Source organism: Lepidochelys kempii, chromosome 13 (genome assembly GCF_965140285.1).
Source record: "Lepidochelys kempii isolate rLepKem1 chromosome 13, rLepKem1.hap1, whole genome shotgun sequence".
Taxonomy (NCBI): Eukaryota; Metazoa; Chordata; order Testudines; family Cheloniidae; genus Lepidochelys; species Lepidochelys kempii.
This window is the reverse complement of record NC_136392.1, coordinates 36,353,164-36,368,256: the sequence shown is the minus strand read 5'-3', so window position 1 is coordinate 36,368,256 and position 15,093 is coordinate 36,353,164. Positions and strand designations below refer to the sequence as shown.

Sequence of the window (15,093 nt, the reverse complement as noted above, 5' to 3'; positions counted from 1 at the left end):
CTGTCCTAAGTGCAGGACTCATCAGATTTCTTTTGGCCCAATCCTCCAATTTGTCTAGAGCCCTCTGTATCCTATCCCTACCCTGCAGCATATCTACCACTCCTCCCAGTTTAGTGTCATCCACAAACTTGCTGAGGGTGCAATCCACACCATCCTCCAGATCATTAATGAAGATATTGAACAAAACCGGCCCCAGGACCGACCCTTGGGGCACTCCACTAGATACTGGCTGCCAACTAGACATGGAGCCATTGATCACTACCTGTTGAGCCCGACAATCTAGCCAACTTTCTACCCACCTTATAGTGCATTCATCCACCCCATACTTCCTTAACTTGCTGACAAGAATACTGTGGGAGACCATGTCAAAAGCTTTGCTAAAGTCAAGAAACAATACATCCACTGCTTTCCCTTCATCCACAGAACCAGTAATCTCATCATAGAAGGCGATTAGATTAGTCAGGCATGACTTACCCTTTGTGAATCCATGCTGACTGTTCCTGATCACTTTCCTCTCCTCTAAGTGCTTCAGAATTGATTCCTTGAGGACATGCTCCATGATTTTTCCGGGGACTGAGGTGAGGCTGACCGGCCTGTAGTTCCCAGGATCCTCCTTCTTCCCTTTTTTTAAAGATTGGCACTACATTAGCCTTTTTCCAGTCGTCCGGGACTTCCCCCGATCGCCATGAGTTTTCAAAGATAATGGCCAGTGGCTCTGCAATCACATCCACCAATTCCTTTAGCACTCTCGGAAGCAACGCATCCGGCCCCATGGACTTGTGCATGTCCAGTTTTTTTAAACAGTCCCGAACTGCTTCTTCCTTCACAGAGGGCTGGCCACCTCCTCCCCATGCTGTGCTGCCCAGTGCAGTAGTCTGGGAGCTGACCTTGTTCGTGAAGACAGAGGCAAAAAAAGCATTGAGTACATTAGCTTTTTCCACATCCTCTGTCACTAGGTTGCCTCCCTCATTCAGTAAGGGGCCCACACTTTTCTTGGCTTTCTTCTTGTTGCCAACATACCTTGTTACTCTTAACATCCCTCGCTAGCTGCAACTCCAGGTGTGATTTAGCCTTCCTGATTTCATTCCTACATGCCCGAGCAATATTTATATACTCATCCCTGGTCATTTGTCCAATATTCCACTTCTTGTAAGCCTCTTTTTTGTGAGGAGCCTCATAACATTTTCAAAAGTATTTAGAAGCCAAAGTCCCATTTTCAAAAGTGCCTTAGCGACAAATTTTTTAAAGTATTTAGGTGCCTAAAGCATCTAGGCGCCGAAAACTCATTGATTTCATTGGGTGTTTGGCACCCAGATGCCTTTGAAAATCCCACTAGGCACCTAAATACCTTTAAAAATCTGGCCCTAAAACAAGTTTGAACACAGGACTTAGGCTCTTAAATACTTAGACTCTTAAATAGAAATCAGTTTTCTAAGTGTCTTAGGTACTTTGGAAAATAGGATTCAGCATCCCAAATCAAATATAAATTTTACTCTTAATTTAAGAAGAATGGTAAGGACGTTCTAAGGAATCTAGGGGAGTTAGGCAACCCTTTGAAATTCAGTGGAATTTGGTTGTATAGCTGCCTTCGGCTCCTCTGACAATCCCTGCCAAAATGACAAAGAGGGAACAAGAAAAGGTAAGTAAAATAAGGGATGGTATCAAATAGATCAGCCATGAACTTCTATTCACTCTTTTTCGTAAAGCGTTGCCACTGAACGTTGTATTTAGCTCATTTAGGATTTATGAAGGAAATAATTTTTACACAATGTGGATAGAGCCTGTGGAAACTCACTGCCGAAGTAAAGGGACAGTAGGAGACAGAAAAAGATAATCCATTTCTATGGGTACAAAGGTTATCCACAAATACACAAGTTAGCTGAAAATGTACAAAGAATATCAGCTTCCATTCTTCAAGTCATAGGTCATCAAGTAACTGCCAGGGTTTGGGGATAAACTTTCCCTAACATGGGCTGGGATTTTCAACGTTAGTTAGGCATCCAACTCAATTGAAAATCAATGGGAGTTGGGTACCTATCTCTCGTAATTGTCCTCTTAAGGATCCTACATAAGAACATAAAAACGGTCATACTGGGTCAGACCAAATGTCCATCTAGCCCAGTATCTTCTGACAGTGCCAATGCCAGGTGCCCCAGAGGGAATGAACAGAACAGGGAATCATCTAGTGATCCATCCCCTGTAGCCCATTCCCAGCTTCTGACAAACAGAGGTTAGGGACACCATCCCTCCCCATCCTGGCTAAAAGCCATTGATGGACCTATCCTCCATGAATTTATCTAGTTCTTTTTTGAATGCTCTTATAGTCTTGGCCTACACAACATCCTCTGACAAAGAGTTCTTCAGGTTGACTGTCTGTTGTGTGAATAAATACTTCATTTGCTTTTTTTTAAACTTGCTGCCTATTAATTTCATTTGGTGACCCCTAGTTCTTGTGTTATGAGAAAGAGTATATAACACTTCCTTATTTACTTTCTCTACACTAGTCATGATTTTATGGACTCCTATCATATCCCCCCCTTAGTCGTCTATTTTCCAAGCTGTAAAGTCCCAGACTTATTAATCTTTCCTCATATGGAAAGTGTTCCATATGCCTAATAATTTTTTATGCCGTTTTCTGAACCTTTTCCAATTCCAATATATCTTTTTTGAAATGAGGCGAACACATCTTTACGCAGTATTCAAGATGTGGGCAAACCATGGATTTATATAGCAGCAAAATAATATTTTCTGTCTTATTATATATCCCTTTCCTAATAATTCCCAACATTCTGTTAGCTTTTTGGACTGCTGCGGCACACTGAATGTATGTTTTCAGACAACTATCCACAATGACTCCAAGCTCTCTTTCTAGAGTGGCAAAAGCTAATTTAGATCCCATCATTTAATATGTACAGTGGGAATTATGTTTTCCAATGAGCATTACATTGAATTTCATCTGCCATATTCACAAAAAGAAAAGGAGGACTTGTGGCACCTTAGAGACTAACAAATTTATTTGAGCATAAGCTTTTGTGAGCTACAGCTCACTTCATCGGATGCATTCAGTGGAAAATACAGTGGGGAGATTTATATACACAGAGAACTTGAAACCATGGATGTTACCATACACACTGTAATGAGACTGATCACTTACGGTGAGCTATTACCAGCAGGAGAGCGGCGTGGGGGGAACCTTTTGTAGTGATAATCAAGGTTGGCCATTTCCAGCAGTTGACAAGAATGTCTGAGGAACAGTGGGAGGTGGAGGGGGGGAATAAACATGGGGAAATAGTTTTACTTTGTGTAATGACCCATCCACTCCCAGTCTTTATTCAAGCCTAAGTTAATTGTATCCAGTTTGCAAATTAATTCCAATTTGGCACCTGGAAATCCTGGAGCCTTGTGCCTGGAGCCTTCACCAATCACTCATCTCAGGCATTAGCACCCTGACAGCAGGATTGCCAGGCTATGGAGACTCCCTCCTCAGGCCCTACGCTACCAGCACTCCCAGATATCTTCGAGACACCACTGACTTCCTGAAGAAACTACAATCCATTGGTGATCTTCCTGACAACACCATCCTGGCCACTATGGATGTAGAAGCCCTCCACACCAACATTCCACACAAAGATGGACTACAAGCCCTCAGGAACAGTATCCCTGATAATGTCATGGCAAACTTGGTGGCTGAACTTTGTGACTTTGTCCTCATCCATAACTATTTCACATTTAGAAAAGGAGTACTTGTGACACCTTAGAGACTAACCAATTTATCTGAGCATAAGCTTTCATGAGCTAGAGCTACTCACTTCATCGGATGCTGTAGCTCACGAAAGCTTATGCTCAAATAAATTGGTTAGTCTCTAAGGTGCCACAAGTACTCCTTTTCTTTTTGCGAATACAGACTAACACGGCTGATACTCTGAAATATTTCACATTTGGGGACAATGTATACCTTCAAATCAGCAGCACTGCTATGGGTACCCGCATGGCCCCACAGTATGCCAACATTTTTATGGCTGACTTAGAACAACGCTTCCTCAGCTCTCGTCCCCTAATGCCCCTACTCTACTTGCGCTACATTGATGACATCTTCATCATCTGGACCCATGCAAAAGAAGCCCTTGAGGAATTCCACCATGATTTCAATAATTTCCATCCCACCATCAACCTCAGCCTGGACCAGTCCACACAAGAGATCCACTTCCTGGACACTACAGTGCTAATAAGCGATGGTCACATAAACACCACCCTAAACCAGAAACCTACTGACTGCTATTCCTACCTACATGCCTCCAGCTTTCACCCAGATCACACCACACGATCCATTGTCTACAACCAAGCTCTACGATACAACCGCATTTGCTCCAACCCCTCAGACAGAGACAAACACCTACAAGATCTCTATCAAGCATTCTTACAACTACAGTACCCACCTGCTGAAGTAGAGAAACAGATTGACAGCGCCAGAAGTGTACCCAGAAGTCACCTACTACAGGACAGGCCCAACAAAGAAAATAACAGAACGCCACTAACCATCAGCTTCAGCCCCCAACTAAAACCTCTCCAAAGCATCATCAAGGATCTACAACCTATCCTGAAGGACGACCCATCACTCTCACAGATCTTGGGAGACAGGCCAGTCCTTGCTTACAGACAGCCCCCCAACCTGAAGCAAATACTCACCAGCAACCACACACCACACAACAGAACCACTAACCCAGGAACCTATCCTTGCAACAAAGCCCGTTGCCAACTGTGTCCACATATCTGTTCAGGGGACACCATCATAGGCCTAATCACATCAGCCACACTATCAGAGGCTCGCTCACCTGCACATCTACCAATGTGATAGATGCCATCATGTGCCAGCAATGCCCCTCTGCCATGTACATTGGTCAAATTGGACCGTCTCTACTTAAAATAATAAATGGACACAAATCAGATGTCAAGAATTATAACATTCAAAAACCAGTCGGAGAACACTTCAATCTCTTTGGTCACTCGATTACAGATCTAAAAGTTGCAATTCTTCAACAAAAAAACTTCAAAAACAGACTCCAAGGAGAGACTGCTGAATTGGAATTAATTTGCAAACTGGATACAATTAACTTCGGCTTGAATAGAGACTGGGAGTGGATGGGTCATTACAGAAAGTAAAACTATTTCCCCATGTTTATTCTCCCCCTCCACCCCCTCCCCCCACTGTTCCTCAGATGTTCTTGTCAACTGCTGGAAATGGCCCACCTTGATTATCACTACCAAAGGTTCCCCCCCACGCTCTCCTGCTGTTAATAGCTCACCTTGAGTGATCACTCTCGTTACAGTGTGTATGGTAACACACATTGTTTCATGTTCTCTATGTATATAAATCTCCCCACTGTATTTTCCACTGAATGCATCCAATGAAATGAGCTGTAGCTCACAAAAGCTTATGCTCAAATAAATTTGTTAGTCTCTAAAGTGCCACAAGTACTCCTTTTCTTTTTGCGAATACAGACTAACATGGCTGCTACTCTGAAATCTGCCATATTGTTTCTCAGTCACCCAGTTTTGTGAGATCCCTTTGTAACACTTCACAGTCTGCTTTGGACTTAAATATCTTGAGTAGTTTTGTATCATCTGCAAAATTTTCACCTCACTATTTACCCCTTTTCCAGATCATTTATGAATATGTTGAATAAGACTGGTCCCAGAACAAACCCCGGAGGGACATCATTATTTACATCTCTCCATTCTGAAAACTGACCATTTATACCTACCCTTTGTTTTCTATCTTTTAACCAGTTATAAATCCTTGAGAGGACCTTCTCTCTTATCCCATTACACCTTACTTTGTTTAAGAGCCTTTGGTGAGGGATCGTGTCAAAAGCTTTCTGAAAATCTAAGTACATTGTCATAAATATAAAGGGAAGGGTAAACACCTTTAAAATCCCTCCTGGCCAGAGGAAAAACCCTTTCACCTGTAAACGGTTAAGAAGCTAGGATAACCTCGCTGGAACCTGACCAAAATGACCAATGAGGAAACAAGATACTTTCAAAAGCTGGAGGGAGAGAGAAACAAAGTCTCTCTCTGTGTGTGTGATACATTTGCCGGGAACAGAAAGGAATGGAGTCTTAGAATTTAGTAAGTAATCTAGCTCGAGATGCGTTAGATTCTGTTTGTTTAAATGGCTGAGAAAATAAGCTGAGCTGAATGGAATGGATATTCCTGTTTTTGTGTCTTTTTTGTAACTTAAGGTTTTGCCTAGAGGGATTCTCTATGTTTTGAATCTAATTACCCTGTAATGTATTTACCATCCTGATTTTATAGAGGTGATTCTTTTACTTTTTCTTCTATGAAAATTCTTCTTTTAAGAACCTGATTGCCTCTTTCATTGTTCTTAAGATCCAAGGGTTTAGGTCTGTGGTCACCTATGTAAATTGGTGAGGATTTTTATCTAGGCTTCCCCAGGAAAAGGGGGTGTAGGGTTTGGGGAGGATTTTGGGGGGAAAGACTTTTCCAAGCGGGCTCTTTCCCGGTTATATATCTGTTAGATGCTTGGTGGTGGCAGCAATAAAGTCCAAGGGAAAAAGGAAAATAGTTTGTACCTTGGGGAAGTTTTAACCTAAGCTGGTAAAAATAAGCTTAGGAGGTTTTCATGCAGGTCCCAACATCTGTACCCTAGAGTTCAGAGTGGGGAAGGAACCTTGACATACACTATATCCACTGGATCCCCCTTGTCCACAAGCTTGTTGACCCCCTTCAAATAATTCTAGCAGATTGGAGAGGCATGATTTCCCTTTACAAAAACCATGTTGACTCTTCCCCAACAAGTTATGTTCATCTGTGTGTCTGACAATTCTGTTTTTTGTTTACTATACTTTCGACCAATTGGAAAGTCAGGCTTACTGGCCTGTAATTGCCAGGATCACCTCTTGAGCCCTTTTTAAAAATTGGCATCACATTCGCTATCCTCCAGTCATTTGGTACAGAAATGATTTAAATGATAGGTTACAAACCACAGTTCGTAGTTCTGCAAGTTCACATTTGAGTTTCTTCAGAACTCCTGGGTGACTACCATCTGATCCTGATGACTTTTACTCTTTATTTTATCAATTTGTTCCAAAACCTCCTCTAATGACACCTCAGTCTGGGACAGTTCCTGAGATTTGTCACCTAAAAAGAATGGATCAAGTTTGGAAATCTCCCTCACATCCTGAGCCATAAAGACCGATGCAAAGAAGTCATTTATTTTCTCCGCAATGGCCTTAATGTCCTTTAGTGCTCCTTTACCATCTTGATTGTTCAGTGGCCCCACTGGTTGTTTAGCAGGCTTCCTGCTTCTGATATACTTAAACATATTTTTGCTATTACGTTTTGAGACTTTCGCTAGCTGTTCTTCAAATTCTTTTTTGGCCTTCCTAATTATATTTTTCCACTTCACTTGTCAGAGTTTAATCATAGACTCATAGAATCATAGAATATCAGGGTTGGAAGGGACCTCAGGAAGTCATCTAGTCCTCAAAGCAAGACCAATCCCCAATTAAATCATCCCAGCCAGGGCTTTGTCAAGCCTGACCTTAAAAACTTCTAAGGAAGGAGATTCTACCACCTCCCTAGGTAATGCATTCCAGTGTTTCACCACCCTCCTAGTGACAAAGTTTTTCCTAATATTCAACCTAAACCTCCCCCACTGCAACTTAAGACCATTACTCCTTGTTCTGTCTTCTTCCACCACTGAGAATAGTCTAGAACCATCTTCTTTGGAACCACCTCTCAGGTAGTTGAAAGCAGCTATCAAATCCCCCCTCATTCTACTCTTCTGCAGACTAAACAATCCCAGTTCCCTCAGCCTCTCCTCATAAGTCATGTGTTCCAGACCCCTAATCATTTTTGTTGCCCTTCGCTGGATTCTCTCCAATTTTTCCACATTCTTCTTGTAGTGCCCGAGCAGCATTTTTATACTCTTCCCTGGTCATTTGTCCAATTTTCCACTTCTTGAAAGCTTCTTTTTTATGTTTAATATCCTCAAGGATTTCACTGTTAAGCCAAGCTGGTCGCCTGCCATATTTACTATTCTTTCGACACATCGGGATGGTTTGTCCCCGTAACCTCAATAGGGATTCTTTGAAATACAGCCAGCTTTCCTGGACTCCTTTCCCCCTCATGTTATTCCCCCAGGGGATCCTACCATCAGTTCCCTAAGGGAGTCGAAGTCTGCTTTCCTGAAGTCCACGGTCCGTATTCTGCTGCTTACCTTTCTTCCCTGTGTCAGGATCCTGAACTCGACCAACTCATGGTCACTGCCTCCCAGATTCCTACCCACTTTTGTTTCCCCTACTAATTCTTCCTGGTTTGTGAGCAGCAGGTCAAGAAAAGCTCCCCCGTAGTTGGCTCCTCCTGCACTTGCACCAGGAAATTGTCCCCTACATTTTCCAAAAACTTCCTGGATTGTCTGTGCACCGCTGTAGTGCTCTCCCAGCAGATATCAGGATGATTAAAGTCGCCCATGAGAACCAGGGCATGCGATCTAGTAGCTTCTGCGAGTTGCCGGAAGAAAGCCTCATCCACCTCATCCCCCTGGTCCAGTGGTCTATAGCAGACTCCCACCACTACATCATTCTTGTTGCTCACACTTATCATAGAATCATAGAATATCAGGGTTGGAAGGGACCCCAGAAGGTCATCTAGTCCAACCCCCTGCTCAAAGCAGGACCAATTCCCAGTTAAATCATCCCAGCCAGGGCTTTGTCAAGCCTGACCTTAAAAACCTCCAAGGAAGGAGATTCTACCACCTCCCTAGGTAACTCATTCCAGTGTTTCACCACCCTCTTAGTGAAAAAGTTTTTCCTAATATCCAATCTAAACCTCCCCCACTGCAACTTGAGACCATTACTCCTCGTTCTGTCATCTGCTACCATTGAGAACAGTCTAGAGCCATCCTCTTTGGAACCCCCTTTCAGGTAGTTGAAAGCAGCTATCAAATCCCCCCTCATTCTTCTCTTCTGCAGGCTAAACAATCCCAGCTCCCTCAGCCTCTCCTCATAACTCATGTGTTCCAGTCCCCTGGTTCTGTGGATGAAGGGAAAGCAGTGGATGTATTGTTTCTTGACTTTAGCAAAGCTTTTGACACGGTCTCTCATAGTATTCTTGTCAGCAAGTTAAGGAAGTATGGGCTGGATGAATGCACTATAAGGTGGGTAGAAAACTGGCTAAATTGTCGGGCTCAACGGGTAGTGATCAATGGCTCCATGTCTAGTTGGCAGCCGGTATCAAGTGGAGTGCCCCAAGGGTCGGTCCTGGGGCCGGTTTTGTTCAATATCTTCATAAATGATCTGGAGGATGGTGTGGATTGCACTCTCAGCAAATTTGCGGATGATACTAAACTGGGAGGAGTGGTAGATACGCTGGAGGGGAGGGATAGGATACAGAAGGACCTAGACCAATTGGAAGATTGGGCCAAAAGGAATCTGATGAGGTTCAATAAGGATAAGTGCAGGGTCCTGCACTTAGGACGGAAGAACCCAATGCACAGCTACAGACTAGGGACCGAATGGCTAGGCAGCAGTTCTGCAGAAAAGGACCTAGGGGTGACAGTGGACGAGAAGCTGGATATGAGTCAGCAGTGTGCCCTTGTTGCCAAGAAGGCCAATGGCATTTTGGGATGTATAAGTAGGGGCATAGCGAGCAGATCGAGGGACCTGATCGTTCCCCTCTATTCGACATTGGTGAGGCCTCATCTGGAGTACTGTGTCCAGTTTTGGGCCCCACACTTCAAGAAGGATGTGGATAAATTGGAGAGAGTCCAGCGAAGGGCAACAGAAATGATTAGGGGACTGGAACACATGAGTTATGAGGAGAGGCTGAGGGAGCTGGGATTGTTTAGCCTGCAGAAGAGAAGAATGAGGGGGGATTTGATAGCTGCTTTCAACTACCTGAAAGGGGGTTCCAAAGAGGATGGCTCTAGACTGTTCTCAATGGTAGCAGATGACAGAACGAGGAGTAATGGACTCAAGTTGCAGTGGGGGAGGTTTAGATTGGATATTAGGGAAAACTTTTTCACTAAGAGGGTGGTGAAACACTGGAATGCGTTACCTAGGGAGGTGGTAGAATCTCCTTCCTTAGAGGTTTTTAAGGTCAGGCTTGACAAAGCCCTGGCTGGGATGATTTAACTGGGAATTGGTCCTGCTTTGAGCAGGGGGTTGGACTAGATGACCTTCTGGGGTCCCTTCCAACCCTGATATTCTATGATTCTATGATTCTATGATTCTAATCATTTTTGTTGCCCTTCGCTGGACTCTCTCCAATTTATCCACATCCTTCTTGAAGTGTGGGGCCCAAAACTGGATACAGTACTCCAGATGAGGCCTCACCAATGTCGAATAGACATTCTAATAGACACTTCTAAACTTAATCCAGAGACACTCAGGTTTTTCTGCAGTTTCATACCAGAGCTCTGAGCAGTCATACTGCTCCCTTACATACAGTGCTACTCCCCCACCTTTTCTGCCCTCCTGTCCTTCCTGAACAGTTTATAACCATCCATGACAGTACTCCAGTCATGTGAGTTATCCCACCAAGTCTCTGTTATTCCAATCACATCATAATTCCTTGCCTTCACCAGGACCTCCATTATGCTCTGTCCTTTTTATTTTCTTCACTAACATTTAACTTTCACTTTTTAAAGGATGCCTTTTTGCCTCTCACTGCTTCTTTTACACACTCACCTATAGCATCAGCTTCTGGCTACTGATGGAGACAACGTACAAGATGATAAGAAACTATCTTCTGATGTGGTGTGGCAATTGTTATATTCTTGTTTCCTTACAATGTTTTAAAATGATCATTAACTTAGTCCTCGAAGAGTGGGGCAGGAGACTGAGTTTGCTTCTTGGACATTTTAAGGTGAACTGGCTGAATACTGATTCTAGTTATTCTGGTATATTTGTATATTGTTATTACTTTTCTTTATTGAGATAGCTGCATGGAAAGGAGGAAAGGAAGTGGGGAAATCAGATGTTCATCAGAGAATTCATCCTTCTGGGATTGGAGAATCTCCCTGAACTGCAAGTTCTTCTCTTCCTCCTGTTCCTAGTGATCTACATTGTGACCATGGTGGGAACATTCTCATCATTGCCCTAGTTGTGGCTAATCGACACCTTCATACCCCCATGTACTTCTTCCTGGGGAACTTGTCCTGCCAGAGACCTGCTACAGTTCCATCATCCTGCCCAGGATGCTGGCCAGTCTGCTGACCGGGGACAGAAACATTTCTGTTAGTGACTGCATCACGCAACTTCATTTTTTTGGTTTCCTGGCAGCTACAGAATGTTACCTCCTAGCAACGATGTCTTATGATCGGTATCTGGCGATATGCAAACCACTGCATTATGCCATCCACATGAATGGTAGGAACTGCCTCTGGCTGGCATCTGGGTCTTGGATCAGTGGATTTCTGGGCAGTACAATAATAACATTTTTGGTATCACAATTAACTTTCTGTGGCCCAAATGAAATTGACCATTTCTTTTGCGATTTCACCCCAATGATTAAACTCTCCTGCAGTGACATCAGCCTGACCTGGGAAGCAAAAGTGGGATCAGCCTGACCTGGGAAGCAAAAGTGACATCAGCCTGACCTGGGAAGCAAAAGTGGATGGGAATCTGGGAGGCAGTGACCATGTGTTGGTTGAGTTCAGGATCCTGACATAGGGAAGAAAGGTAAGCAGCAGGATACGGACCCTGGACTTCAGGAAAGCAGACTTCGACTCCCTCAGGGAATGGATGGGTAGGATCCCCTGGGGGACTAACATGAAGGGGAAAGGAGTCCAGGAAAGCTGGCTGTATTTCAAAGAATCCCTATTGATGTTACAGGGACAAACCATTCCGATGTGTCGAAAGAATAGTAAGTATGGCAGGCGACCAGCTTGGCATAACGGTGAAATCCTAGCAGATATTAAGCATAAAAAAGAAGCTTTCAAGAAGTGGAAAATTGGACAAATGACCAGGGAAGAGTATAAAAATATTGCTCGGGCATGTAGGAATGAAATTAGGAGGGCCAAATCGCACCTGGAGCTGCAGCTAGCAAGAGATGTTAAGAGTAACAAGAAGGGCTTCTTCAGGTATGTTGGCAACAAGAAGAAAGCCAAGGAAAGTGTGGGCCCCTTACTGAATGAGGGAGGCAACCTAGTGACAGAGGATGTGGAAAAAGCTAATGTACTCAATGCTTTTTTTGGCTCTGTCTTCACGAACAAGGTCAGCTCCCAGACTGCTGCGCTGGGCAACACAGCATGGGGAAAAGATGGCCAGCCCTCTGTGGAGAAAGAGGTGGTTAGGGACTATTTAGAAAAGCTGGACGTGCACAAGTCCATGGGGCCGGATGAGTTGCATCCGAGAGTGCTAAAGGAACTGGCGGCTGTGATTGCAGAGCCATTGGCCATTATCTTTGAAAACTCATGGCGATCGGGGGAAGTCCCGGACGACTGGAAAAAGGCTAATGTAGTGCCCATCTTTAAAAAAGGGAAGAAGAAGGATCCTGAGAACTACAGGCCAGTCAGCCTCACCTCAGTCCCCAGAAAAATCATGGAGCAGGTCCTCAAGGAATCAATTCTGAAGCACTTAGAGGAGAGGAAAGTGATCAGGAACAGTCAGCATGGATTCACCAAGGGCAAGGCATGCCTGACTATTCTAATTGCCTTCTATGACGAGATAACTGGCTCTGTGGATGAGGGGAAAGCAGTGGATGTGTTGTTCCTTGACTTTAGCAAAGCTTTTGTCACGGTCTCCCACAGTATTCTTGTCAGCAAGTTAAGGAAGTATGGACTCGATGAATGCACTATAAGGTGGGTGGAAAGTTGGCTAGATTGTCGGGCTCAACGGGTAGTGATCAATGGCTCCATATCTAGTTGGCAGCCGGTATCAAGTGGAGTACCCCAAGGGTCGGTCCTGGGGCCGGTTTTGTTCAATATCTTCATAAATGATCTGGAGGATGGTGTGGACTGCACTCTCAGCAAATTTGCGGATGATACTAAACTGGGAGGAGTGGTAGATATGCTGGAGGGCAGGGATAGGATACAGAGGGACCTAGACAAATTGGAGGATTTGGCCAAAAGAAATCTGATGAGGTTCAATAAGGATAAGTGCAGGGTTCTGCACTTAGGACAGAAGAACCCAATGCACAGCTACAGACTAGGGACCGAATGGCTAGGCAGCAGTTCTGCGGAAAAGGACCTAGGGGTGTCAGTGGACGAGAAGCTGGATATGAGCCAGCAGTGTGCCCTTGTTGCCAAGAAGGCCAATGGCATTTTGGGATGTATAAGTAGGGGCATAGCGAGCAGATCGAAGGACGTGATTGTTCCCCTCTATTCGACATTGGTGAGGCCTCATCTGGAGTACTGTGTCCAGTTTTGGGTCCCACACTACAAGAAGGATGTGGATAAATTGGAGAGAGTCCAGCGAAGGGCAACAAAAATGATTAGGGGTCTGGAACACATGACTTATGAGGAGAGGTTGAGGGAACTGGGATTGTTTAGTCTGCAGAAGAGTAGAATGAGGGGGGATTTGATAGCTGCTTTCAACTACCTGAGAGGTAGTTCCAGAGAGGATGGTTCTAGACTATTCTCAGTGGTGGAAGAGGACAGGACAAGGAGTAATGGTCTCAAGTTGCAGTGGGGGAGGTTTAGGTTGGATATTAGGAAAAACTTTTTCACTAGGAGGGTGGTAAAACACTGGAATGTGTTACCTAGGGAGGTGGTAGAATCTCCTTCCTTAGAGGTTTTTAAGGTCAGGCTTGACAAAGCCCTGGCTGGGATGATTTAACTGGGAATTGGTCCTGCTTTGAGCAGGGGGTTGGACTAGATGACCTTCTGGGGTCCCTTCCAACCCTGATATTCTATGATTCTATGATTCTATGATTCTATGACCACCCTGGTGACTCAGATACTTTCTTCCACTGAAACCCTGATCCCGTTTCTTTTAACCATGACATCCTGTGTTTGCATCATGATCACCATTCTTAGGATCCCTTCCACCAGCAGGAGGCAAAAGGCCTTTTCCACTTGCTCCTCTCACCTTGACGTGGTCACAATTTTTTATGGCACCATAATTATCGTCTATGTGATGCCAAAAAACAGTACACTGAGAGAGCTGAGCAAAGTGTTCTCCATCTTCTACACCATCCTTGCTCCCCTGGCCAACCCCCACATCTACAGCCCGAGAAACAGAGAGGTCAAGGAGGCCCTGAGAAAAGTTTGCTCTTAGTATCTTGCATTCACGTGTTTTAATGCATTGGAATAAATCAGTCTGGATTTATTAGCCAGGAAGCACTATTTAGGACACATCTAGCTCTGGCCGACCCCCTCATCTACAGCCTGAAAAACAATGAGGTCAAGGAGGCCTTCAGAAAAGCTCTCAGTAAACTCATTGCACAAAATTCTCAGCACCGTCTCTGTAGAAGTAAATGGAGCTATGCTGGTTCAACCAGCTGATTGGCTGCTCCATGGTGATCACAAGACATCAGATGGGATTCATTAAATGAGAATTAATCCCTATGGTTTAAAAAGTCTGGTTGGGCTGCAACTAGGTTGATGAACACTCAAACCATCCGGCACCATCATAAAAGAATGTTGGGATGTATTGAGTTCTCAGACAACTGCATCGACTTTAGGACAGGTGTTTGCTTCACTTCGCACTTGTGGGATGCATGGGGTGGGTTGTGGGGGGTAGTGGGTGTCTCAGGGGTGCAAAGGAGGCTAAATAATGAATCCCACCATGTGGAGGATCTGAAATGGAGTAGATAAATCTGACCAAGATTGCAACAGACAAGATCCATTCTAGGGTTGAAGGTGCTAAAATATATAACTCGGTGAAAACATCATTTACCGATGGCTGTCTGTCAGGGTTTCCTCCCCACTCTGAATTCTAGGGTACAGATGTGGGGACCCACATGAAAGACCCCCTAAGCTTATTTTTACCAGCTTAGGTTAAAAACTTTCCCAAGGTACAAACTTTGCCTTGTCCTTGAACAGTATGCTGCCACCACCAAGTGATTTAGACAAAGAACAGGGAAAGGACCACTTGGAGTTCCTCTTCCCCCAAAATATCCCCCCAAGT

General features: G+C 44.3%; 1 pseudogene; it reads left to right on the top strand.

The window, feature by feature from the left end:
- Positions 1 to 1,615: 1,615 nt before the first annotated feature.
- Positions 1,616 to 14,241, top strand: LOC140896745 (olfactory receptor 5AP2-like; annotated as a pseudogene).
- The last annotated feature ends 852 nt before the right edge of the window (positions 14,242 to 15,093 follow it).